This window comes from Panthera pardus, unplaced genomic scaffold, assembly GCF_024362965.1.
Source record: "Panthera pardus isolate Hobbes unplaced genomic scaffold, ASM2436296v1 HiC_scaffold_10, whole genome shotgun sequence".
Classification (NCBI taxonomy): domain Eukaryota; kingdom Metazoa; phylum Chordata; class Mammalia; order Carnivora; family Felidae; genus Panthera; species Panthera pardus.
The window spans coordinates 58,012,186-58,039,589 of NW_026526655.1; the positions used below are offsets into that span (position 1 = coordinate 58,012,186).

The 27,404-nt window shown below is 39.2% G+C and overlaps 1 protein-coding gene across 7 annotated transcripts in view; it reads left to right on the top strand.

The window, feature by feature from the left end:
- The first annotated feature begins 452 nt into the window (after positions 1-452).
- ATF2 (activating transcription factor 2) overlaps positions 453-27,404 on the top strand; it is an 81,287-nt gene continuing 54,335 nt past the window's right edge. For 3 of the 7 annotated variants that reach the window (XM_019460149.2, XM_019460166.2, XM_053907542.1), the window contains exons 1-3: positions 453-604; positions 15,185-15,301; positions 16,280-16,380. The gene's annotated coding sequence lies outside the window, so the exon portion shown is untranslated. Of the gene's footprint in view, positions 605-813; positions 833-15,184; positions 15,302-16,279; positions 16,381-20,148; positions 20,184-27,404 lie in introns of those variants that run through there. The other 4 variants (XM_019460164.2, XM_019460183.2, XM_053907533.1 and 1 more) reach the window with 4 other exon arrangements.

Consider the following 27,404-nt stretch of genomic DNA (forward strand, 5'->3'; position numbering starts at 1 on the left):
ACTCATCGCGCTTTCTCTCCCGCCACTCGCAGCCTTTTCCAGAGTTCACCTTACTTCTCCGCACACCGTCAAACCCTTCCCTCGACCCCAACATCCACCTGCTCCAGCGCCCAACACCCGTGCGAGTCTGCAGCCCGCCGCCAATCACAGGCTTCCGCACAGGTTACGGAGACTCCTCTCTTTTGGCTCTCCGATCCCGCCCCCTCCAGGCCTGCTTCCCGCCCTTCGGGCACTTTGTCCAATCACCCGCTACCGAGTGTTCTTTGGTTCCCACCCCCTCCATCCCCGCCCTCCTGAAGTCCCGCCCCCTTCCCCTTTAAACTGACGAAATCACCTGACCCGGAGGCGCTCCATCAGATAGAAGGCAAGAAGGGGCGTGTGCGGTGGAGGGGAGGGGCGCCGAGAAGAAAGGGGGGATGCCGGGAGTGGGGCGGGGAGAAGGGAAGGGGTGTCAGTCCGATCTCGCGAGAGAGGACGGAAGCCTGTGGGAGCCCGTGGCCTTTAAAGTGCGGTTCAGCCCTTTCCTCCAGGGGTAGTTTGTAAACACCGCTGAGCTCGGGCCTCGGTGGCGACCGAAGGAAGCATGAACTAGTGACCTGGAAAGGTGAGTAGTGATGGGGGAAGGCCGAAGGACTGGAAACCGTAGGGATACGGAGAAAGAAGGCACTAACATGGCGACGTCGCTCACCGTAGTCCCCACCCCCCGCTTCCCATCACCTCCGGCGCTCCTGCCTCGGTGCCTAGCCCTCGGGGCGACTGTGGCTGTTTTGCCACCTCAGCGGCCCGCGCGGCGTCGGCTTCAGGAGCCCGACCGGCCGGGCGGGACCGTTAGGTAACTGGCGTTCGTTGTTCCGGCCCCTCCCCGCTCGCGCGCTTTCCTAACGAAGAGGAAAAAGGAATAACGGCTCCTGTTAGACCCCTCCCCCCGATTTATCTTCCCCTTCTCTGGTTAGTTCAGAGGTCCCTGGGCTGCAGGTCGGGTCCGCCGGGGGCGCAAGGAGACCCCCTTTAGTCTTGGATTAGCCGGGAGAGGGCCGGCTCTGTTCTCCCCACCCAAGACTCAGTCGTTGGGGACCGTGTGTATGTGATGGTGGCGGGGAGGAGGATCGGGAGGCGCCGCTGAAAATAGGGTCAGGGTCTCTGCCTTTGGTGGAACATGATGGAACAAATGGTATGGAGAACCTATGAGCTGGAAGTCTGGGCATTTTCTGTCCTTTCTGCCCCCTCACACTCTCGCCACCCCCCTTTTTCCTGGTGGGGCGGGGCTGAGATGTGGGTGCAGATTGATTCTGGTATTTTCCCCCATTTTTAACCTCCCTGCTTGGACTGCAGAACCTCCGTAGGGAAGTAACCTGTGCTTTTTAGTGATGCCCTAGGGGCCAGGGCCGAGACAGGGGGAGAGGGAGTGAGTGAGTGTTTTCTGTGTTAGCTCGTTGAACCGACGCTAGAGGAGGGAGAGGGCGGAGGAGCTGGGTACTATTTTTGTGTCCTTAGGTAGTGTAAAACTGCCTTTGCTTAATCGGGAGCTTAAAACTGGTTGAGGCCAAGAGCAAAACTACTGTGAATATGATGGAGTAAAAGGCAGTACACCTGATGGACTTTAGGCATATTGACTGATCCCTAAATTATAATGTGAAAGTTGTGATTCTTAGGAATTTTAAATTATGGAAACAGTAACAATGTGTAAGTTTAATAGACATACTTGAAATCAAAACAAAAACTGTTCCTTTGAGTGCACTTTTTGTCCTATTTGAAGAAACCACTGACATTGTCAGTAATAGCTTTTCTAGGCGTAATTTTTAAATAGCGTGTAACCTTACTTAGTCTAGTGTGCCAAAATTACGAAGGTGATAAGCTTGTTTAAAAGTCAACCCTACAGGATTAAGTGACCTGAAAGACCAATACGGTGGCAATTACATCTTGTAATTAAATGTGTTACACTGACTTGAGAAATCCACTGTCAACACTCCTCAAAACTTCAGGAACACCATTGTAAAGTTATGTTAAAAAATAGAGATGCCCTTCTGCAGATCACAAAGTAGAGTTAAGGATGTTCTTGGATCTTCAAGGTCACCAATAATTAAGTAACAGTTAGAAATTTTAGTCCTTGTAATTTGTAAGAATCTTACAAATTTATGGTGGTCTCTATGCTGCTTTCCTGAAACATGTTTAATCTTGCTTTGAGAGGATTACTGCCGTTAAGTTTTGAATTATTTAAAATGTATTGTGGTAATTTAGAATGTAGGTGTCTGTCAGTAAAGAAGTAGCTTTCAGGAACTGTGTGTGTGTGTGTGTTTCTAAGGTACCCATGCCTTCTGTAGACCTGATTGCATTTCCTCGAAGTTCTTTTTAAAATAACCATATTAGAATGTTTATTTCATCTTTGGGGACTATACCATAATCTATTATATATGTAAACCAGAAATTCCTGTATTTACTTGAGAGTATTTGTTTCATATTTAAAAATTAAAATAACAGCACAAAGTAAGGTTGTTATGTCAGCTCTTTAACAAATAATTTGGAGGAATGCTTTTTCTTGGTAGTCAGGATTTGAAAGCTTTCTGAATATCATTTTTAAAAATAATAGGCTATACATCAACTAGTATGAAGTCTCAATAAATAATGAACATTTTGCCTACCTAAATTTTTGTGTTTTGAAAAAGTTGGGTTTAATGATTTATATGTTCTCTGCCGATTAATGAAATTGTTAGATCATGTTAGAGCAAATGTGTAGATCTTACCTGTGTCATCTTGAGCAAATAATACAGTCTGTCTTTTAAAAACCCACTGAGGGGCACCTGGGTGGCTCAGTCCGTTGAGCGTCTAACTTCGGCTCAGGTCATGATCTTGAGGTTTGTGAGTTAGAGCCCCGTGGGCGCTCTGTGCTGACGGCTCAGAGCCTAGAGCCTGCTTAGGATTCTGTCTTCCTCTCTCTGCCCCTCCCCCACTTGTGCGCTTGCTTGCCCTCTCTCTCTCTCAAAAATAAATAAACTTAGAAAAAAACCCAAAATACTGAATATGGGGCACCTGGGTCCCTCAGTCGGTTAGGCATGGAACTCTTGGTTTCAGCTCAGGTCATGATCTCTGAGTTTCATGAGTTCAAGCCCCGAATGGGACTCTGCGCTGGTAGCACATAGCCTGGGTGGGATTCTCACTCTCTCCCTTTCTCTCAGCCCCTCCCCCACTCACACTGTCTCTGTCTCAAAATAAACTTAAAAAAAAAAAATAATAACCCATCGAATAACAATTGGATAGTCAACTGATCCTTGTAAAAGTCAATACATTAAGTGTTTGTTAAGCAATTCACTGTGATTAAAATGTACTATAGAAAAACAACAAATCTGCCTTGTTACAGTCAGTAGTTTAACTTAGTATTTCTGCGTTTATCCTATACTCACACCTATTCCATGAGACTAAGAACGTATCTAAACTGCTGCATGTTCTCCTAATGTAATTCTTAATGAGGGGGTATTAGTAGTAGTATTCACCTATTTACGTCCAAGGGAAAACCCACAAAACATTTCTTTTGCTCTGTTTCTTAAGCTCAAGAAAAGAAGTAAATATATAAGCTCAAGAAAAAGTAAAATATAATTTCAAAAAAATAAAAGGAAGTTTGTGGATCTTTAAGGCCAACAATAATTGGAATTATTTTAAATATATTACTATGAATGTGTTATGTATTATATTAATTACAGATATATGTATATGTACTATTTTCATTTATTTTTTAACAATTTTGAAACTTGTATATTCATTTACATTTTTAAGTATGTTTAAGTGATGCTTTTTCTTCTTGGCAGAATTTTGGCAGTGGTAGTACAGTGATTAAAAACATTTTTTATGGGCACCTAGGTGGCTCAGTCGGTTAAGCATCCAACTGCTCAGGTCATGATCTCGTGGTTAGTGTGTTCGAGCTCTGCATCGGACTCTGTGCTGGCAGCATGGAACCTGGTTGAGATATTCTCTCTCTCTCTCTCTCTCTCCCCCTCCTCCTTCCCTGCTTGCCCTCTCTCTGTCAAAATAAGTAAACATTAAAAAACTTTAAAAATAATATAAAAAAATAAAAACATTTTTTTTGTAACAAGAAGGGATGTAAGTAGAATGCTCTCCAGGCTAGACTTACGCATTCATGTCTGCATTCTGTATCTTAACAAAGATAGTGATTCCCATTTTTTTCCTGTCTTAATACCCAAGGAATAGAAACACTCCCAATGGTAGTAGTAGCTTATTATCACAGAGATTCTCAACAAGATTACTAGGGAAAGAGAAAGGGTGGGAATGATTAAAATTGGCAAAAAGCCAGTGGGCAAAATACCAAGAGTATTTTGATTTTTTGGCTAGTCCTGTGTATCATTATCTTTATAATACTCCCTTAATTTACAAATTCCCTAAATGTTCTTTAGTTTGCCTACCCGAATCTAAACCTTTGTCGTTCCAATTTTATAGCTTTGATTTTTCTAATTCTTGTTATGTGGGCTAGTGTGTTTTTTTCTATTTATTGAACAGTTAAAATAGTGTTACTAAAAATCAATTACAAGTGTCCTACTGATAAATAACTTTTCATTACTTTTGTTGCCTTCTAATTTCTGCATATACATTGTAGTTTTAACAGAATTTTACACTTACGTTTTACTTTTCTAGCTTTAGCATTTTCCCATACTGTCTAACCTTTGTAATATATAATGGTTACCTGATAGTTTACCAAATGAGTATTAACATTTCCTCAATTTTATTTTTTTAATTTTTTTAAGTTGATTTATTTTGAGAGAGAGAGCTTGTGCATGCATGCACAAGCAGGAGGAGGGGAAAGAGAGAGGGAGAGAGAATCCTAAGGAGGCTCCATGCTGTCAGTGCAGAGCCAGTGGGTCACAGGGCTTGATCGCACTCACGAACCGTGAGATCATGACCTGAGCCAAAATCAAGAGTTGGACAGTTAACCAACTGAGCCACCCAGGCACCTCTACGTATACTCAATTTTAAATGCCCAACAGGAAAATAGTTGTTTTCAGTTTCTATTTTAACACTGAATTGAGCATCTCTGTGCATTTATCTTTTTTTCTTATTTTGAATTGTTTTCCATACGGTACTAATCTCAAATGAAATTACTAGGTCAGAGGATATAAATGTTTCTATATTGCCAAATGTTTGCCTCCCCAAAGAGTTGAGCACATTTACACTGTCATGAGAATATGAGTTCACAGACTTTATCATGATTTTATCAACTTTGGAGTTATGCTTATTAATAAAGTAGGATTGCTTAATTAGGAATTATTACTAATTCTGGGAATAACTTGCATTATTTAGTAGTTTTATTTAGGAGACCATTTCAGTCTGTAGTTATTTATCTGCCAGTGATCTGTGTGCTGAGACAGATACTGTATATTTCATTTTTTTCTGTCATTTCACTGACTTTCTCCTAAAAATTAACTGAAACATTTAATGGTATAGTAACAATAATCTTTACATTCGATGTATTTTTAATGGTTTACATGTTGGGTGTTTTATGCTGGTTTTAATATAAGAGCTACTTTCTGACCTATACATTTATGAGATTAAAATTCATAATAACATTTATTTCCATATAGGTAACCCTTGAAATAAAGAATATGTATGTTATAGCCAAATTGACTGAGTTTTTGTTTCCTCAATATCATCTTCTGGTATATAGTAAGTATATAATCAACATTTTAGCGTGATTATTAGGAGCCAGAGACTGTCATGAGTCTTCCAACTTACTGTCTGTATCACCTTCAGCAAATAATATAAACTCTCTGTGCTTCCTTGTCCTTATTTTTAAAGGTAATAATTTATAGCCTTGTTCAAATAATGTATATGTGATGCTTAAACCAGTGTCAGGAACTAACGAATACTTAGTAAATGGTGTGGTAATTATTACTGTTAAAGTACATTCAGAAATAATAATAATCTACCATACCCCCTCCAGGAATGTGTGATGTAACTTGAAAGCAGGATTTCAACCATCTGTTTGATAGCTTTGGCAATAAAGTTGAGTTTTCCATAGGAACTTATAATTTGTGATGCAGCTTATTACATTAGAATTTTCAAAAATCCATGTGAGAGAGTATTTCATATACTTTTTGTTTCATATACATCCCTTCTCCCCAAGTCAATAGCATCCTCATATTTTGAGATGATAAAACAGTGGTAGTATCATTTCCATAAAATCTAATTACCATTTTCTATTCTACTAATTCCACTAAAAACATTTTGGTGAGACCTTTTATTCCTTTCTCTTCATAGTGGAAGAGCTAATGATTAAGTAAAATACCACATTTATAATGTTCTCTTTTTAATTTGAAAGTTATTTTAATTCTGGTTAACATATAGTGTTAGTTTCAGGTGTACAATATAGTGATTCAGCGTTTCCATAACCCTGTGCTCATGACAAGCACTCCTTGATCCACATCACCCATTTAATCCATCCACCTACCCTCTCCCCTCTGGTAATCAGTTTTTTCTCTATAATTAAGAGTCTGTTTCTTGATTTGTCAATTTTTTCCCTTTGTTTGTTTTGTTTCTTCAATTCCACATACAAGTGAAATCATGTGGTGTTTATCCTTCTCTGTTTCACTTAGCATAATATTCCCTAGTTCCATCCATGTCATTGCAAATGGCAAGATTTCATTCTTTTTTATGGTCGAGTAATATTCCATCACACACACACACACACACACACACACACACACACACACACAACACTGCACCTCTTCTTATCCATTCTTTTATCAAGGGACACTTGGGCTGCTTCCATTACAAATAATGCTGCTATAAATAGGGGTGCATGTATTCCTTTGAATTAGTGTTGTTGTATTTGGGTAAATACCCAATAGTGCAGTTGCTGGATCATAAGGTAGTTCTGTTTTTAGATTTTTGAGGAACTTCCACACTTTTTCACAGTGGCTGCACCAGTTTGCATTCACCAACAGTGCACGAGTGTTCCTTTTTCTCCACATCCTCACCATGGTGTTGAGTTTATCCATTCTGACAGGTGTGAGGTGATAATCTCATTGCAGTTTTGATTTGCATTTTTCTGATGATAAATGGTGAGCATCTTTTCATGTGTCTGTTGGCCATCTGTATGTCTTCGGTTTTTTTGAATGCTTTAACGATTACTCCGTGTAACTGTACCATCACTTCTCAGCCACACTGTTAAGAGTCACTATGTTTTTATCATTTGTAAGGAAGGTTTTAATGATTATTGACATGTGTCGGATTGAGGGTTATTCCTGTGGTATCTCTTTCACTTAACTTGAATTTTGACATACTTTGAGAGAAGTGAGAGGTGAGCTTACTAGTATTGTATTGGGAATTGTACAGAATCTATACCCTATCAGGGTGCCTGGGTGTCTAGTCAGTTAAACATCTGACTCCTGGTTTGGGCTCAGGTCATGATCTCCTTCCTATTTGGTGAGTTCCAGCCCCATGTCAGGCTCTGTGCTGACGGTACTGAGCCTGCTTGGGATTCTCTCTCTCCCCCCCCCCCCCGCCTCTTCCTCTCCCCCCCCCCCCCCGTCTCTTCCTCTCCCCCCCCCGCCTCTTCCTCTCCCCCCCTCCCCCCCGCCTCTTCCTCTCCCCCCCGTCTCTTCCTCTCCCCCCCCGTCTCTTCCTCTCCCCCCCCCGTCTCTTCCTCTCCCCCCCGTCTCTTCCTCTCCCCCCCCGTCTCTTCCTCTCCCCCCCGTCTCTTCCTCTCCCCCCCCGTCTCTTCCTCTCCCCCCCGTCTCTTCCTCTCCCCCCCGTCTCTTCCTCTCCCCCCCCGTCTCTTCCTCTCCCCCCCCGTCTCTTCCTCTCCCCCCCCGTCTCTTCCTCTCCCCCCCCGTCTCTTCCTCTCCCCCCCCGTCTCTTCCTCTCCCCCCCGTCTCTTCCTCTCCCCCCGTCTCTTCCTCTCCCCCCCCGTCTCTTCCTCTCCCCCCCGTCTCTTCCTCTCCCCCCCGTCTCTTCCTCTCCCCCCGTCTCTTCCTCTCCCCCCATCTCTTCCTCTTCCCTGCTTCCTTGTGTGTGTGCTCTCTCTCTCTCAAAATATATAAACTTTAAAAAAAAGTTAAAAATACTATACCGTATCTTATTTGTGCCCTCTTCATAATGGGAAATTAATATCGATATACTCTTAATAGCAGTGATGACTAGGAATTATTGTAATTCTTGGTGAGCTGTGAATTTCAATTTTTTTTTAACTTTTATAAAAGATAAGTTTTTAAGAAATAAAACAATAATAGATAAGGATGTTCTATACGTTTACCTTGAGAAAAATAATGCTATAGACATTATTTTTATAATAGATTACCAAATCTAAAATTATCTTATTAATAAAATCTTGCATTAGCACCGTTCACATTCGTAACCATTACTATGTAAGTTTTTATATGTATTTCTAATGTACTGTTGTAATTTTAAGCTATAAGACAAGAACTTTCTTACCTTAAATCACCTAGAGATTACAGGTCTGGGAATAATCAATACTCACTTAAAAAAATGAAGTTTAACTTAAAAACTGCTATTTTTATTAAAGAAGATTCTGATATATTGGGCTGATCTCAATATTCACATACTCAGTACTTTCATGAATACAACATTGGGAAAAGTCTGAGGCGCTCGTTATGTGTACCATCAACTTTGAGGAATTTCATCAAAACATTAGTATACTCTTGGGAATTGGTGATATGTGTGAAGATTATCTGTTGTGTCGCTGTGAGTGGGGCAAAATTAAAAACTGCTTTCCTCAAAAAGCTGCTTTCCCTCATTAAATTCTATTTTTATCACTTCTGAGGCATTTGATTTCCTTACATAGATGAACTAAACATTATGTACCAGATAACCTTATGGGATAACATCAAATTCATGGGTTAAAGATTAAAAACCTTTGTTTAAGTATTAAACATGTAATTCTCAGTTTCGGGCTTTAAAGATGGTAGTAAGAATAGGATTGATTAAAGCATTAGGAAAATGTACATATAAATTTTTTTTAAGTAAGCTCTAGGCCCAGTGTGGGGCCTGAACTCATGATCCTGAGATCAAGAGTCACATGCTCTACTGACTGAGCCAGCTAAGTGCCTCAGGAAAATGTACACTTAAAGTCAAATACTGTAAAGCTTCTAATAAACTTAATAGATACCATGGAAGTGCCATGCACTATACATTTTACATATGTTATTATCCTTTATGCTTTTTGACCACCCTAAAACTGGTGTATTATTTCCTATTGAAGAGGATCATAGTAAAATCATGCCATTAAAATTTTTCCCAATATAAAACTCAAAGATACTTTAATCTTGAAAGGAATAAAGTCCTACTAGCTCATAGTTACAGATTTTTAAACTCATAGGTGTTTTTGTTATGACCATAGTGCTGTTCCAAGGACCCAGGATTGCTCTAAGATCACTTTTTTGCATTTTGTGGCTCTTGACCAAGATTTAAGAAGGAAATTACAGCACAGAGAAAACTGTGTCTGTAAGGTGTTGCTGCTCTTGAAGACTTGTGACACAAGCCTGTCTTCCTGGGTACGTTAACATTTTTGCTCACTCTGTTAATTTTCTATTCCTGCATTACAAATTACCACATACTTTGCATCTTAAAACAACACAGATTATCTCACAGGTTTTGTAGGTCAGAAGTCCAGGTGGGCTCCCCTAGGTCCTCAGTTTAGGATCTTATAAAGCCAAAATATGTTGACTGAGCTGCATTCCATTTTAGTGTCTAGGGAAAATCTGCTCCTGGGTTGGCCGAACACAGTTGTAGGACTGGGGAGGTCTCTCTCCTTGCGGACTGACAACCATGGCTGGTATTTGCTCTCAGAAGCTGGAAGGCTTTCATTTCTGCTCCCTCCAGTAAAGGCAGGTCAGGTCTCTCTCATGCTTCTAATTTCTGTGATTTATGCTGCTGCTGAATCTCTCAGACTCCAGAGAGAAAAGTTTTCTGTTGTTAAGGGCTCCTGTGATTAGATTGGGACATCTGGATAACTCAGGATAATCTTCCTGTTATAGGATCTGTAACCTTTTTATATCTTCAGAGTCCATTTTGCTATGTAATATAACCTATTCATAGTTTCTAGGGATTTGGGTGTGTACATCTTTGGGGGACCATTCTACCTACTACACTCCTATGCTTCTGAAAAGAAATTTGGTAAATTGTGAACCCTTGCACCTTTTTTTCTTGTTTCTAAGCTGAATCCTATAATTTTTCATTGTAAGTTTAAATAGTTGGGAAAAAAATTTCTGGCTCTTACAAGTAATTTCAATAGTCATTTGAGGTTATCATTGGTTTTTAAAAAACTATAATTCACTTTTAATAGAAGTTTTCATTATTCCTCTTTCTTATGGAACTTTTATTTAACTTCCACTTCTCCAACATGATTTTATTTGAATTCAGTGAATTTTAATGTTTTAAAGTATTGATCACCTTATCCTACTTCTCTGCAATAAATATAAATTGAACTTTTCTAAGTTTCTTATTGATTTCCTCTTTTCACGGAGCTCTCTCAGGACAGTTCATTTTTTAACAATATTTTGTGAATGGAAGAATCAGTCTAAATACGAAGTTTTCATTGTTCCTGTCGTCACACTAAACAATATATATGAATTCAGAACATTTCCTAAACACAGGGCAGAACACCATTCTTAAAAGCAATGCTTTGCTTTAACAGAAGTACTTAGAAGACAGACGAAGATGCAAGCCTGAGGTTTAATGGTGCCTGGATTAAGGGAGGCTTTAAACCACTCTTATTTTAAATAATCCCCTTGTTTTATTCCTTGGAGGTTTTTACAGCCTGGGGCAACGCGTGGTAATAAGATTTGGTATGGGTTTCTTTGGAACTGTGGAAGAATAAGGATTTAGGGAAACTAGGCAGATCATTCTGGTAAAGCAAATGTAGAGAAGTAAAAGATATGGAAATTTTCTTAAAACTTATCCTGTTCAGATGTCACTTGGAAGGCATTAGTGTACCTTCAGTAATACGTACGCCTGTTTGAACACTGGCTAGCTCCTAGTCTGCCACCAGGCCAGAAGCCTACTACTCAGGATTCTCTCTGCTATCCAGTTGCCCTTAAATATGTTAGACTCTTCTGAGTCCATGTCAAGAGAGAATTATTCCTTTCTCACACGAATATCTACTTTTTGAGCCCTGTTGTTTGACAGTATCTGCCTTCCAGAATACTTAACCACTAGCAGTATTTGCCTCCTTCAGCAGAGACCATACCCCCTACCCACAGGTTAATTATATCCAAATGCAGGCATCCCTTAGAGATAATGGCGGGTTTGGTTCCAGACTACCACAATAAAGCAGGTCAAGTGAAATTTTTTGGTTTCCTGGTGCATATAAAATTTATGTTTTTTCACTGTGCTGTAGTCTGTTAAGCGTGTGCTAGCATTACGTCTAAAAAAAAATAAACTATATATGCCTTGGGACCCCTGGGTGGCTCAGTTAAGTGTCTGACACTTGATTTCAGCTCAGGTCATAATCTCATGGTCATGAAATAGAGCCTCGCATTGGGCTCTGAGCTAGGTGCGGAGCCCGCTTAAATTTCTCCCTCAGGCCACCTGGGAGGCTCAGTCACAACTTTGGCTCAGGTCATGATTTCACCGTTCCTGAGTTCACGCCCCGCCTTGTGCTCTGTGCTGACAGCTCGGAGCCTGGAACTAGCTTAGGATTCTGTGTCTGTCTGTCTGTCTGTCTGTCTGTCTCTCTCAATAAATAAAACATTAAAAAATTCTCACTTTCTCTCTGCCGCTTTCCTGCTCGTTTGCGTGTGCACGTTATTTTTCTCAAAAAATGAAAAGACTATCGCTAAAAAAATAATGCTAACCATCATCTGAGCTTTCAGCAAGTTGTAATCTTTTTGCTGATAAAGGATTTTGTCCATGATGGCTGTTCACTGGCCAGAGTGGTGGTTGCTGAAGGTGGGGTAGCTCTGACAATATCTTTAAATAAGACAATGAAATGTACCCACAGTAGAACTTTTAAAATTGGAGTCAGTCCTCTCAAGCCATACCACTGCTTCATCAATTAAGGAATTCAGTATTCTGAATTCCTTGCTGCCATTTCAAAATCTTCATAGCATCTTTACCAGGAGTAGATTCCATCACAAGAAATCATTTTCTTTGTTCATGCATAAGAAACACCTCATTTGTTCAGGTTTTATCATGAGATTACAGCAATTCAGTCCCATCTTCCGGCCCCACTTCTAGTTCCCTTGCTCTTTCTACCACATCTGTAGTTACTTTCTCCACTGAAGTCTTGAACCCCTCAAACTCATCCATGAATATTTGAATAAACTTCTTCCAAACTCCTGTTAATATTGGAATTTTGATCTCTTCCCATGAATCTCAAATTCTCTTAATGGCACCTAGAATGGTGAATCTCTACTAGAAGGTTTTCAGTTTACTTTGCCCAGATCCATCAGAGGAATCACTATTTATAGCAGCTGCAGTTTTACAAAAGGTATTTCTTAAATAATGAGATTTGAAAGTCAGAATTACTCCTTGGGCCATGGGCTGCAGAATACATGTGTTTATTAGCAGGCATGAAAACATTAATCACTTCTCCATGAGAGCTTTTGGGTGTCAGGTGCATTTCAGTGAGCCCTAAGATTTTGAAAGGAATCTTTATTTCTGAGTAGCGGGTCTCAACTGTGGGCTTAAGATATTCTGTTAAAGCATGTTGTAAACAGATTTGCTGTCACCCAGACTTTGTTGTTCCATTTGTAGAGCAAAGGCAGAGTAGATTTAGCATAATTCTTAAGGGCCCTAAGATTTTTTTGAATGATCAATGAGCATGGGCTTCAACTTGAAGTCACCAGCTGTGTTAGCCCCTAACAAGAGAGTCACCTTGTTCTTTGAAGCTTGAAATCAGGTGTGAATGCCTCTCTAGCTGTAAAAGTCCAAGATGGCATCTTCTTCTAATCTAAGGCTATTTAATCTACATTGAAAATCTGTTATTTAGTGTAGCCACCTTCATTAATAATCTTAGCTGGGTCTTCTGGATAACTTGCTGCAGTTCCTATATTTATTTAATTTTTTTTTAATGTTTTATTTTATATTTGAGAGACAGAGAGAGAACATGAGCAGGGAGGGGCATAAAGAGGGAGACACAGAATCTGAAGCAGGCTCCAGGCTCTGGGCTGTCAGCACAGAGCCCGAGGCGGGGCTCGAACTCACTAGCAGTGAGATCATGACCTGAGCCGAAGTCGGAGGCTTAACCGACTGAACTACCCAGGTGCCCCTGCAGTTCCTATATTAGTGCTTGCTGCCTCACCTTGCACTTTAAATTTTTATTATTTCTAAGTAATCTCTGTGCCCAGTGTGGGGCTCGAACTCACAACCCCAAGGTCAAGAGTTGTATGTTCTACCAACTGAGCTAGCTAGGCTCCCCTTCACCTTGTACTATTATGTTATAAAGGTAGCTTCTTCCCTTAAACTTCATGAACCAACTCTGCTAGCTTCCAGTTTTTCTTCTGCAGTTTTGGCACCTCTCTCTGGACTAGGTTTTAGTTTATGGGAGTGTTGTGGCTGGTTTGATCTTCTATTCAGACCACTAAAACTTTCTCCATATCAGTTGTAAAGCTGTTTTACTTACCATTTGTATGTTCACTAGAATAGCACTTTTGATTTCCGTCAAGTTTACCTTTGTATTCACAGCTTGGTTATCTGCCTGATGCAAGAGGCCTTTGCTTTTGGCCTGTCTTGGCTTTTGACATGCCTTCCTCACCAAGCTTAATCGTGTCTAGCTTTTGGTTCAGTGTGAGAGATGTGCCCTTCGTCCTTTCCCTTGAATACTTAGAGGCCATTGTAGGGTTAGTAATTGGCCTAATTTCAGTATTGTTGTGTTTCAGGGAACAGGGAGGCCTAAGGAGAAGGGAGAGAGATGGGGGAGGGGCTGGTAGGTGGAACAATTAGAACACACACAACATTTATCAATGAAGTTTGCTGTCTCATATGGGTGCAGTCCATGGCTCCCTAAAACAATCGCAATAGTAACATCAAAGATCGCTGATCACAACTCCCCAAAACAGATATAATAAGAATGAAGAAGCTTGAAATATTGCAAGAATGACCAAAATGTGACACAGAAACATGAAGTGAGCAAATACTGTTGGAAAAATGGCACCAATAGAATTGTTCAATGCAGTGAAGGCTGCCACAAACTTTCAATTTGTAAAAAAACATCCGCAAAGCACAATAAAGTGAAACTCAATAAAACAAGGTATGCCTGTATAAGAAATATATAGACAGTAGCTAGGATAGGGAGCAGTGGTAAAAGAGAGGTTCCTTACATCTATGTGTTTCAAGCTACCAAAAAAGCCCCCCCAAACATTATGTTTAATGTCTTCCAAAGTCTGGATGGTAATCTTAACATTGCGTGCATAAATCATAAGCTGTATAAGCCAGGTACAGCTTGGTAGCTTAATCTTGTTGCCTTTTGCTTGAAGACCAGAAGTCCATCTTGCTGTTTTCTAGGGTGTTAGTTCCTGGTCTTTTGTGAGCAACTGCTAAAATAAGAATACAAACACTCCATAGGAAAATCTGAGGCCCTGCTTTTAAAAATAAACATTTCCCTGAAAGAAACAATTTGCAGAAATTTCTCTCTACCTAGAAAATGTGAACCTTTACACAAAGGCATTTGTCCTTTGAATTGCTGCTCCATTTACGGTCCCTATTTTACATTTGTATAGCTAAATAGCCTGTTCAGGTCCCTTTACCTTTAAGAGACATTCTGTCTAAGACAGAATTTTGTTGCCAGCTTTGAAATGAGAGTCTTTCTGGCTTCTGATATTCTCATTTCAAAGTTTTGAACATGAAGACTGTTTCAGCCCACCTTACTCGTGGTAAAGTGCAACCCTTCTTATCATCACTCTGTGCAATAGGGACATCTCCCAAGTTCATACACAGGCTAATAATGAGAGTTTGGTTCTCAAATAGTGGTAGAGGAAAGTCTACTTTCCCTTTTAACATTTTGTTCCAAGGATATACTGCCTTTTCCTAATGCCAGGATCTTACGCGGCCAGACTCAGCTTGAGCACTCCATTACTTACATAATGGCCCTGTGTTCCCATTTCTGAGTTTTGTGGACTGCTTATGTGAGTTTATCCTCCCAAACCACAACTGTTTAGGTTGTTTCTTTGCTCTTATATTGTTATTCTGTTATTCAGATTTTTCCCTTGTTTGTCACCTACAGATTGGCCTTGCATATTTAGAGACGTTCTCACGAACACTGGTCTTGCTCCTTGTCCACTGGCAGGACTTTCTGCTTTCGAAAGCTCCCTTCAGTGGACTACTAAGGCATCTCCACAAGGTATTCAACCATCTTCTGTTTTAGAGTGAGAGAGTGACGCCTAAATGTTGACCAATATTCATTTCCTTCTTTTTCTTTATTATAGATGCTCCAGTTTTTAACTGAGCATATGGCAAAATAAAGAATGTATTTCTCAGGTATAACCATGTGACTTAAGTTCTGGCATATGGAATGTAAATAGAAGTTTCCTGTGAGTTGTTGAAAAGTTTCCTTAAGGGAGGCTGTTGCTCATCTCATTCTCCTTCCTGCTATCTGATCAGCAGATGTTACGGTTAGACCTTAAACAGTTATTTTAAACCATGAAGTGGACGCCACATGTTGAGGATGGCAAAACAACAAAATAGAAGGAGCCTGGGTTCCTAATGATCATGGTTCCAGACTGCTTGTGCTTTTATGTGAGAGAAAAAAACTTCTGAATCATTTAAGCCATTGCTAATTTTGAGTTTTCTGTCACTCATAGCTGAACCTAATCCAACTGATACAGGTATAAAAAAATCAAGCTGTTACCAAATGAAAAGCATATGAACTGGGTCCCATTGATGTTATGTTGCAGCACTGACACGGGAGAAACTTTTCGTCTCCACTCTAAGATTCAGCAGATTCAGCACTGCCATTTCACCTGTCATCTATAACTACCTCTCCCTTCTGTTGTGGTGAAAAGCTTCAATGTTCCCCTTTCACCAAGACTCCGTTGCTGTACTTCCATCCTTGAAACTGTTATACCTCTGGATAGGTGGCATTTTGCTGGGAGTTACAGGAGACCATAGGATAAACACCTTCCTGGAGCACTGAAACTTTTGAAGGGAACCTTAATTTTTATATCAGAAAAAAATGGAACAGAAGGCCAACTTTACATACATTTTAAAACATAAAGTAAATACTTAACATTTTTTGTATCGGAGTTTAACTGCATGCGTCTGTTTCTTTAGGTATCACAGAGTAAGGGGTTCACTCTTTTCTGCCTCTCCTTTGCCCTAGGGATACATAGATGGAAACTTGAGAAGTACTGCTTACTTAATTAGAGCTGAAGGATTCCTGGCAGCAGAGCAAATAAAGCCCATGGCCCACCAGCTAGAAAGGTAAGAGACTTTAAGCTTTTATGCAAAAGTGGTTCTTTATTTTGCGATTATCTCTCAAGTATTACTGAATTCAACAGATGCTTCTAGATAGTATCCTCAGGATGCTAGTGTCCTATCATATTATTGATAGTGTTTAGTAAATAAATACATACATACATACATACATAAATTGGAGGTTCAGCAAAGTTGGAAATGTCCTTTTGGAGCTACAGTGCATTTCTGCATCTAAAGCACACTGAAGACTTACATTAAATTTTTAAATTTTAACTCAGAGCCTCCTAAACTTATCTGACTAGGGAATCCTCTATAGTAAAGGGCCCCCATATGAAAGTCCTAATTCTCCGAAGATTTTATAAAGGATAGTAACAATAGTTAATCCTTGAAGTATTTTCTTTTTTTTTTTTTAAGTAAACTCTAGGCCCATCATGGGACTTGAATTCATGATCCCAAGATCAGGAGTCACCTGCTCTACCAAATGAGCCAGCCAGGCTCCCCGAAGTATTTTCTATACTGCAAAATTTTTTTGGACAAAAAGTATTACCCATTTTAAGGCTAACTAAATACAAGCTAACTAAAATGTCAAAACTTACTTGCTTTTGGATTGAATTAAATCAACTAAGTTTAGTTCAGTGATTATTTGTACTGAACAGAAACATTAATAGGAAATTGTATAGTTCTTCAAATACATCCTTTTTGGACATCTTCTATGTATCAGCCCCAGTGTGGTGATGTTAAAGATACAAAGTACAGTGGTTTCTGGCTGTAAGACATTTATAGTTTGGGAATATAGCTTTTAAAAATGGAAGGGAAATATTGATGTAATAAATGTGATCTTTTAAAACATAATGGTCTAGTGGTAGACTTTGTCAGATACATCAAGATATACAAGCAGATTGGCCTATGCTGTTGTACCTTAATCTGAAGGTTCAGACTGAAAGTGAAACCATGTGTAAAATACAGTTACTCTAATTTTGATGAAATTTGGAAAATATTTATATATATATGTGTGTGTGTACCTGCATATATATATATATACATACACACATATATATATAAATATTATGTTTGAAAAAGTGAAAAATTTTTTAAATATATTTACTTACTTTGAGAGAGAAGGCATGTGGGAAGGGCGGGGGGCGGGGGGGGGGGAGAGAGAGAGAAAATGCCAAGCAGGCTCTGCACTGTCAGTGTGGACCCTGGTATGTCCATGGGCTCGAACCTGCAAATTGTGAGATCATGACCTGAGCCAAAGTGAAGAGTCAGACGCTTAACTGACTGAAACACCCAGGTGCCCCTGAAAAAGTAAAAAGTTTTAAGCAGGAATTTTTTTTTTTTTTAATTTTTAATGTTTATTTATTTTTGAGAGAGAGACAAAGTGCGAGCAGGGAGGGGCAGAGAGAAAGGGAGACACACAATCCAAAGCAGGCTCCAGGCTCTAGGCTCTGAGCTGCCAGCGCAGAGCCCGATGTGGGGCTCGAACTCACAAGCCATGAGATCATGACCTGAGCTGAAGTCGGACGCTTAACCGACTGAGCCACCCAGGTTCCCCTAAACAGGAAATTTTTTAAGGAGAAAAGGATGGCAAACGTTTTCTTGCACACTGATATATATGTTAAATAAATTCTGAGCTACTTGATGAACTTAAATGTTCAAACCCTGATTTGGTTAGAAGTATTTTACATAAAGCATAAATTCCACGAGGGCAGGGACTGTGTATCATTGTATCCTGGAGTCTAACACAATTCCTCCCCTCTTGCATGTACTCAATAAATATTTATTAACTAAAGGATGAAGTAAATGAGTGATCTGAATTTCAGAGTATAAGGGGTTAGTGGATGGAGGGTGAGCAGTGTTTACTAAGAAAGAGATGGGTGAGTAGGAAATGAGAGCATTCTAGGCTCCACATGGAGCTGATTAAAAGCCGACATAAAACTGGAGCCAAGGAGATGAAGGGATAGCATAGACTGGGGTAGGAGGAGGCAGGGGTCCGTCCATGCAAAGGTCTGGAGACAATGTTATGGATTTGAAGCCTTATCCTAAACATTTTTTTCATAACTGGTCCTTTGCTCTCATTTTGACTGGTACTGCTGATGTGCAAATCGTCGTTCTCTTTTCTGAATTTAGCAGTAGTTTGTACTGGCTTTCTTATGCATAGTTTTGCCCTCTCTAATCCATCCTTCACATTTCTATTAGTGATCTTGCAGGAATTCCCCTTTGATTATCTAGTTCATCATCTTAAAATCTTTCCATTTTTTACAGTGGACTTATTCTTTAAGTCTATTCTATTCTATTCTATTCTTTAAGTCTATTCTATTCTTTAATAAGCAGACTTATTCTTTAAAGGGCTAGATAGTAAATATTTTAGACTTCCTGGGGGCCACATGTGGTCTCTGTTGCTTATTCTCCTCCCACCCCTACCCCCAACCATTTGAAAATATGAAAAACTTGCTTGGTTCAACATTTCAGCACAGGCCTATATTTATAACCTCAGAGTGGCAGTGGGATGGGGGTGGTGAGGGTGGAATCCAAACTCCTAACCAGTATAATAAAGCCCCTTCAAGATTTGCTTCACTTTCTGGCCTTCTCTCTCTTCCCTTCAACCTTATATCCCACATTTCAGGGGTCCAGCCTTCCCTCAGTGTACTCTGCTTTATTGTGATTCTACATGCTGTCTTCTCTGCTGAAAACATCATCCTTGACTAGCTGATGCCTCTTCCTTTGAGACTACACACAGTCATTTCTTCCTTCTCAGGTCTTCTCAGACCCTCTCTCCACATTTGGCTAGGTACTTGTCTTGGTTAGAGGATAGAAACTTAATCAGATAAATTCAGGGTTCAAAAAGAAAAAAGAGCTCACACTCAGAATACAGAAGACCTGCATAATTCAGCCACAGAAAACATAGGCATCACAGAAACTTCTTTCCTTCTTCTTGGCTGCATGCTTTCTCATCTCTGTTTTTCTGTGCCTACTCTTGGTTCTGGCTTTCATTAATTTTTTTTTTTTTTAATGTTTATTTTAGAGAGAGGATGCACATGTGTGCTCAAGCAGGGGAGGGGCAGAGAGGAGGGATAGAGGATCTGAAGTGGGCTCTGTGCTGACAGCAGAGGGTTGGATGCGTGGCTCGAACTCCCGAACCATGAGATCATGACCTTAGCCAAAGTCGGTGCTTTAACCAACTGAGCCATCCGGGCACCCCCATTAATTTCTTATCAGTATGAACATGACTATAAATGTCTACCAGTCCTGAGTATGATTTAGAATCTCTGGTGCTCACTTCTGTTTGCCTGATTTTTTTCTTTTTACAAATTTCCTGAAGAGGTAATCTGATGGACTTAACTTGGTTAGGTGTCCCCTGATTCACCTGAGGCAAGTATGTCAAGGTCATGGATATTATAGGATTGCCCTTTACTGGTAATCAGACTCACTAAGAGGGCAGTATGGGTGCTGAGGAGAGGTGGCCAGCTCCAGTATACTCCTTAAGCCCCTATGTTCCCATAGTGCCTGTGCATGTCTTTATTATTATGTTGCTGAATTGTATAATATAAATATTATATATTATACTTATTATATCACTGAATTATACTTGTTTACCCTTACTAATCTGATTTTGAGGGCAAAGACCGTATCTCTTATTCTCAATATGGTATAAGATACAAAATAGGCAGTCAGATGTTTTCCAAATACATTTTACAAAATAAATTTGTTGTATTAGAAATGCTTGGGAATGCTGTACGTTGTATGTAACATTTAGTATTATCCGTATTTTAGAAATCTGCTTTGAAACTTGAGTACATGCTTTGAAGGTAAGAAATTACAACATTTACAGTTCTGTAGCTAAGAGGGTCAGTAAAATTAACATTCTATTTTATTTTGTTTTAACTATTTTTTTTAATGTTTATTTATTTTTGAGAGAGAGAGAGTTACAAGCAGGGGAGGGGCAGAGAGAGAGGGAGACACAGAATCCGAAGCAGGCACCAGGCTCGGAATTGTCAGCACAGAGCCTGCCGCAGATCTCATAAACCACGAGATCATGACTTGAGTCGAAGTCAAACACCCAACCGACTGAGCCACCTAGGAGCCCCTAAAATTCACATTTTAGAACATAAAGATTTTGGAGGTGCCTGGCCAGCTCATTCGGGAGAGTATGGACACTTGATCTTAGGGTTGTGAGTTTGAGCCCCACATCAGGCTCTGTGCTGACAGTTCTGAGCCTGGAGCCTCCTTCTGATTCTGTGTCTCCCTCTCTTCTGCCTCTCCCCCACTCGTGCTCTGTCTCTCTCTGTCTCAGAAATAAATAAACATTAAAAAAAAAAAAAAAGAATCTAGAGATTTTTGAAGTTAGTACCAGAAATTGACTTGCTCCCTCCCATTTTTTTTTAAGATTTTATTTTTAAGTAATCGCTACCCCAACATGGGGCTCAAACTCAAGAGTCGCATGCTCTATCCATCGAGCTAACCAGGCACCCCTGTCCCATTTTTAAAGCTTCATTTACCCACACTATTTTCTGTGAAGTAAATTGGTTTCTTTCTTAATTCGTTTTTGATAGAGATTTAAGAAAAGCATGTATTTTTTATCAGCTGAATCATTTGAATGATAGAGTTCTGTATAGCATGGGAGTAGTGGTATTATAGTCTATAGGATCATCTTACCTTGCTTAACTCATGTCGTATTTTAAAAAAGGAACTAATAAGACAAATAATTGTCTAATATCATTCTTTGAATATTCAGGTACAGGGTAATATTTTTACCATAGTAAGGTTCTCTTTGCTCTTAACCTTGCAATACAGATGTGATTTTTCTATTCTTTGATCTCTATAACATGAAAGTTATAAACCAGAAATGAGTAGAGAATTGTTAGAGAATCCATGTTTTGTAGTATTTTTCTCATAACTACTCCTAAACACCATATGATACTATATAATGGATATATAGTGAATTATTATAGTGCATATCATTATAAATACCTTCTATAAGTTTTTCTTTTTTTAATTTTTTAGTATAGAACCATTTAAAAGTTGCCAGCCTTATGTCCCATTACCCCAAATACTTTATTTTCTACAATAATACATTCTTCTACAAAACCACAATACAGCCCCGAAAACCAAGAATTTAGCATTGATATATTGCTACATCTAATCTGCATATCACATTTAAGTTTTACCAGTTGTGGGGTGCCTAGGTGGCTCAATCGGTTTAGCATCCGACTCTTGATTTGGGCTCAGGTCATGATCAAGCCCCACGTCAGGCTCCATACTGAGCATGGAGCCTGCTTGGGATTCTCTCTCTCTCTCTCTCTCTCTCTGTCTCTGTCTCTGTCTCTCTCTCTGTCTCTCTCTCTGTCTTTCTCTCTCTCTCTCTCTCCCTCCCTCCCCTCCCCAACCCCTGCCCCTCTACCCCATTTGTGCTTTCTCTCTCTCTAAAAAAAAAAAAAAAAGTTCTGCCAGTTCTAATCCAAAAGATTTGTCTAGAATTCACATTGCAGTTGTTATGTCTCATTGGTCTTTTTTAATCTGAAATAGTTCCTCAGTCTTTCCTTGAGTTTGTGACTTGGGCACTAGTGACTAGATGATTAAAGTCCAGTTATTTTGAAGAGTTTACCTCAATTTGGGGTTGTGTGATATTAGAGACAGGTATCTGATATTGTGTAGATTAGATACAGGTGTGTGTATCTTTGTTTTACTGTTGTAGAAATGACGCTATGTCCTTATTGCATATCGATTTTTCTTATTTCTAATTTTAACTTGGATCATTTGAGTAAGGTAATATTTGCCAGGATTTTATAATTAAGATATATTTTATCAGGAAATACTTTGAGAGGATATAAATATCCTGTCTTATCAAATGCTGAGTTTATTCTTTTGTATCAGTATGGATTAATGGGATCCTGTTTTATTCACAGTATGATCCATTACTATCATCTTTGATTTTGATTCTCAAATTGTTTCAGATCTGGCCACTTTCTGGCCAAATTCATAAGTCCTTCTTAATTTTCTTGCACAAGATATTCAAGGGCCATCCTGTACTTGCCCTGCCCTAGCCCTGGAATCAGACAATTCTTGAAAGAGCTCAGGTTCCTTTTGGTAGAGAATGGTATTTAGACATCAAGATCTGGGTGCCTAGTAGGTGTATTGCTTTGGGGGTATCTGTGTTCTCAGGCCCCCCTCACTAGACACAGCTAGGGAAATACATGAATATGTATGCAGATATATACACACACATATTTATCGTCTATATTTCTGTACCTTTATATCTCTTTTGAAAGTCAGGAGTTGACACCAATATCTCTAAATTTCATCTAATTGCCAGGATTCATTCTGTATTATAATTACCTTCACCTATAGTGTAAATTTCCCTTCACCTACATCCTTGATATATCTTATTCTGTCATTCCTTGTATTTGTACATAATGAATCACCTGTTGCCACCACACCCACTTCTCATCATCATCTAGATGTTCTCCAGCTTGGGCCCTGGTATCCTGTGCTAGACTCATACCATCTCTGTTCCTTACCTCATGTGGTTGCCTCCTCAGACTTCCCTCCAGCCACCTTCCATTGCCATGGACAACTTTCTCACTCTGCCCACACTGTGACACTCTGCGCTGGTCTGTTCCCCACTAGCCTGTCTAAGCTGCCTCTCATGAAGACACCAAAATATATGTTTTTTCTGGAGGCTTGGCTTTTATATTAATTTTAATGTTTTATTTATTTTTGAGAGAGAGACGGAGTGTGAGTGGGGGTGGGGCAGAGAGAGAGGGAGACACAGAATCTGAAGCAGGCTCCAGGCTCTGAGCTGTCAGCACAGAGCCCGATGTGGGGCTCGAATCCACAAACTGAGATCATGACCTGAGCCAAAGTTGGACGCTTAACCGACTGAGCCACCCAGGCACCCCATATTAATTTTAAGTTATAAGAAATGTTAGGTAGTTAATTTCTCCCATTTTCTTCTATTCATTGTTCCTGGAAGTGTTCTTTACTATTTTCTTATTGGCATCTCATATTATGTGTGATTTATTTGATAATAGGTCTGTTGAATAATTCTGGAAGTCCTAGAAGAGTCTTTCTATACTATGTTTAAAAGATGGTTTACATAAAATTTCTAGATTGTTGGTAGGCATAGGATAGCAAGGCGTAACAGTTGATAAACATAGTATAGCAAGGCATACCAGCTGGCAGGTACAGTCTAGCATTAAAAATGTTTTTGTCCCATTTTTTACCTAGCAGTAAGTCATTTCACCCTTTGGGACCTCATTTGTAGGTTAGGTAGTCAGGACTAGATCAGGAATACAATAAGGTACATGATCAGAAATCTGTGTGATAAGAAAGCCTATGATCTATAGTCAAGAGAGAATTTTGGACTAAGATTTTATTATTTTTAAGAATGGGCAATTGTAAACATTTCACAGAACTACAAATAATAATTATATGAAAAATTATAACCTAAGTGTGTCAAAATATGCAACTTTAAAATTAGGGTTTTGTTCCAGTAATCTGACAAAAATGTTAAAAAGTAATATTCACTATTGGTATGGGTGTGAAGAAATGAGGTCTTTCTGTACACTACTGGTAAAGGAGAAATCAGTACTCTATATTGGAGGGCAGTTAACAGTGTAAATCAAGTCTTAAAAATATGCTTTCACTTTGATACAGTAATTTTTAATTGTTTTTTTGTTTGTTTTTATTGTTTTTTTAATTAAGCAGAAAGTTTATTTCCAAACTCATCAAAGATGATTACAAACACAAAGTATCCTTTTAAAAGTGTCCCAAATTAAATCAAAAGCACATCATTAAACACTTGTGACATTAAGAATTCATTTAGGTTGTAGTATTTTCACATTATTTTTTTAAATCATTTGCAGTGTTCTAAGATCACATTTAAACATTAAAAAAAATTTTTTTTAATGTTTATTTATTTTTGAGAGAGACAGAGACAGAGCTTGAGCGGGGGAGGGGCAGAGAGAGAGGGAGACAACAGAATCCGAAGCAGGCTCCAGGCTCTCAACTGTCAGCACAGAGCCCGATGTGGGGCTCGAACCCATGGACAGTGAGATCATGACCTGAGCTGAAGTTGGACGCCCAACTGACTGAGCCACCCAGGCACCCCTCACATTTAAACATTTTTTAAAGACATGAAATAATGTAGTATATTTTTTTAAGTATAACTATAAAGTAGAGGAACTTAAGACACAGATCAAATCTTCATACATAGGATAGGGTAATCTGATACATAATACACCATGAATCTTTCCAAACAAGTTTTCTAAGAAACTGCTCCCATGTTTAGTGTTACAAATAAAACAATCTTCTCATTTAGAAAAATCAAGACATCATTTGATTAATAAAGTCTATTCTTCCCCAGTTTTATACTTGCTTGTCTTCATTTAGAAACTGTAAATTCATGAGAAAAGAACAAGTTTTGTTATGGTATAAAAAATCTCAGGAACAACAAATTACAAATATTCAATTTTTTAAAAGTGTATTTATTTTGAGAGAGAGAGAATAGGGGAAGAACAGAGAGAGACGGAGAGACAGAATCCCAAGCAGGTTCCACAGTGTCAGCACAGAGCCTGACGCTGGGCTTGATCCCACGAACTGTGAGATAAAGACTTGCACCGATAACCCAGAGTTGGATGCTTAACCGACTAAGCCACCCAGGTGCCCCCAGTTTTTTAACAAACAAAAATGTTTTCCTTCCCAAAACGTAAAGAAACATTCAGTAAATAAAACAAACATAATATTCCAGGTGTAGCAACACTAGTAATTCACTTAGGAAAGAGGTATATTTGGTGGTAACATTTTTTTTGTCTTAAACATAAAAAACACTTTACCAGAAGAATCAGGCCATTATTGTTTAATAATGGCCTTCACCCAGTTTCCTTACCTGAATAGAAACTCATCAATTTCTGTAGAATATTGGTTATAGGACCAGACCACAGGAAAGGTCTGAAATATCTAAAAGCCATTTGGCTGGAGAAAAGTGTTTTCTTGAGACTTGGAAGCAGTCATTTCATCACTTTGTGCTTAAATGCATTCCTCAGCGAACTTTTTTCCCCACAGCTTTTAGAATAAAGCACAGGATCTGGGCTCCTGGAAGGGGTTGCTTCCAGCTGGAACACTTACCTACCAGCAGGACATCCCTGCAGGTATTCTGCATGTGCTACTGCGGGAGTTCCAGCCTCCAGCCTGAGCTGTTCCAGTAGGCCGCTTCGGGGTATTCCCACTGGCCCAGGAAGACATGGTAGAAGAGGTGCTGGGCTCTTTGACATAGTAATTTCATTTCATTTTTAGACATTGTTCCCGTGGAAATTATTACAGATACTCCACAAAGATTTGCTGCCAAAGATATTTGTTGATGATAAAAAAAATCCACTAATAGAAAATTAATTATGAATATATCTCAACCATATGTTGGAATACTAGATAACAATTAAAAATTATATACAATACTTAATGACCTTACTATTTAATGATGTAGCAAAATTTAGATGATTGCAATTTAAAGAAAGTTGTAACACTGTTTCTACAGTTTGTAAAGCTACATATCTCCATACATTGATAAGACTGGAATATGTACTCTGGAATGTTGAATGGTAGTTGTCCCTAAATCATGGTATTTTGGGTGACTTTATTTTTTTCTTTTTGCTCTTCTGTATTTTTATGGGAGCAAATTTAAAGCTCCTTACTATATCTTAGTTTAGTAGGGGTAATTTAGTTCATATTATCAGGAAATAACAATGGCCTTCTTCTGAACCCCAGACTTTTGCTTTAAAAGTTTTTCAGAATTTTGTAATACTGCTAATTTATGTAGGATATCTAATACCGGAAATTGCTCTGGCTCTGTTGTAACAAACAAAATTCAAAGTATACTAACATTCAAAGTATAGGTTGAAGGTTGAGGTTCTATGAGCACCTGGGTGGCTCAGTTGGTATGCATCTGACTCTTCATTTTGGCACAGGTCATGATCTCACCACTCATAAGATCAAGCCCTGTGTCAGTCTCTGTGCTGACAGCACCACTGTCTGCCCCTCCCCCACTCATGCGTGCATGCGTGCGTGTGTGTCTCTCTCTCTCTCTCTCTCTCTCTCTCTCTCAAATAAACATGAAAAAAAAGGTTGGGGGTTCTAAAATAAAATGCCTTATAGCAAAGAAATAGAGAAATATATTTTAGGGCACACATACATGTTTACATGTGGAATTGACTTAGAAACCTGGAAAGAGGTCTGAGTTGCATGCTAGATTAGCTGATGTAAATTTCCTCACTATCCTGGAAGCTTCTTGAGGGCAGGTACCTATCTTAGTTCCCCACTACATCCCTAGCATCTAGCAGAGTGCCAAGCCGGAAGTGGATGCTCAAGTATTTGTTGATTGAAAGAAGAAAAGAGGAAACTCCAATGGTATGGGATCTTGAGGGCAAGGAAGATAAAGGACTGTTAGAATAAGAGTTAAGAGTGAAATTAGAGAAACCAAAGAGCTTCTTTTAAATTTTGCTTACAATCCTCTTGTGTCTTCTTCGTGACAATAATTCTCCTACCAGTGTAGTTTTGGATGTTTGCCAGAGAGCTGTGTGGTATATTAACAATTCTCTGTCTGTAGTCATTGAAGTTCCAACAATTTATAGTGAACAAAGCCTCCTTTCCCTATGAACGTATTTCCAACCTTGCTGTAAAAGGGAGATAAGGCTAGATTTAGAGGCTTGAGATTCAGTTTAAGGAAGAGATAGTTTTTATACCTCCCAGAGCAAATATCATCATTTATGTCTCAAGGTGCTTCACCTGTTGTATTTACAGCTACCTCAGCGAGGTTTTAGAAAATAGTAATAAGGAATGGGAATTTTTATTGTTTGGCTAGGAAGTAGGCTGATATGTAGGTAAGGAACTTCTTTTGTAGAGGAAGGGGGCAGTTGTAATGGTGCAGGAGTGGAAGAGATGAGAGAGAAGGGTACCACAGGCTAATTCTCTCAGAAAGCCTTTCTAGAACTGTCAGGTTTGTCCCTGCACTCCCTGTATATTGTCATAGTATTTTA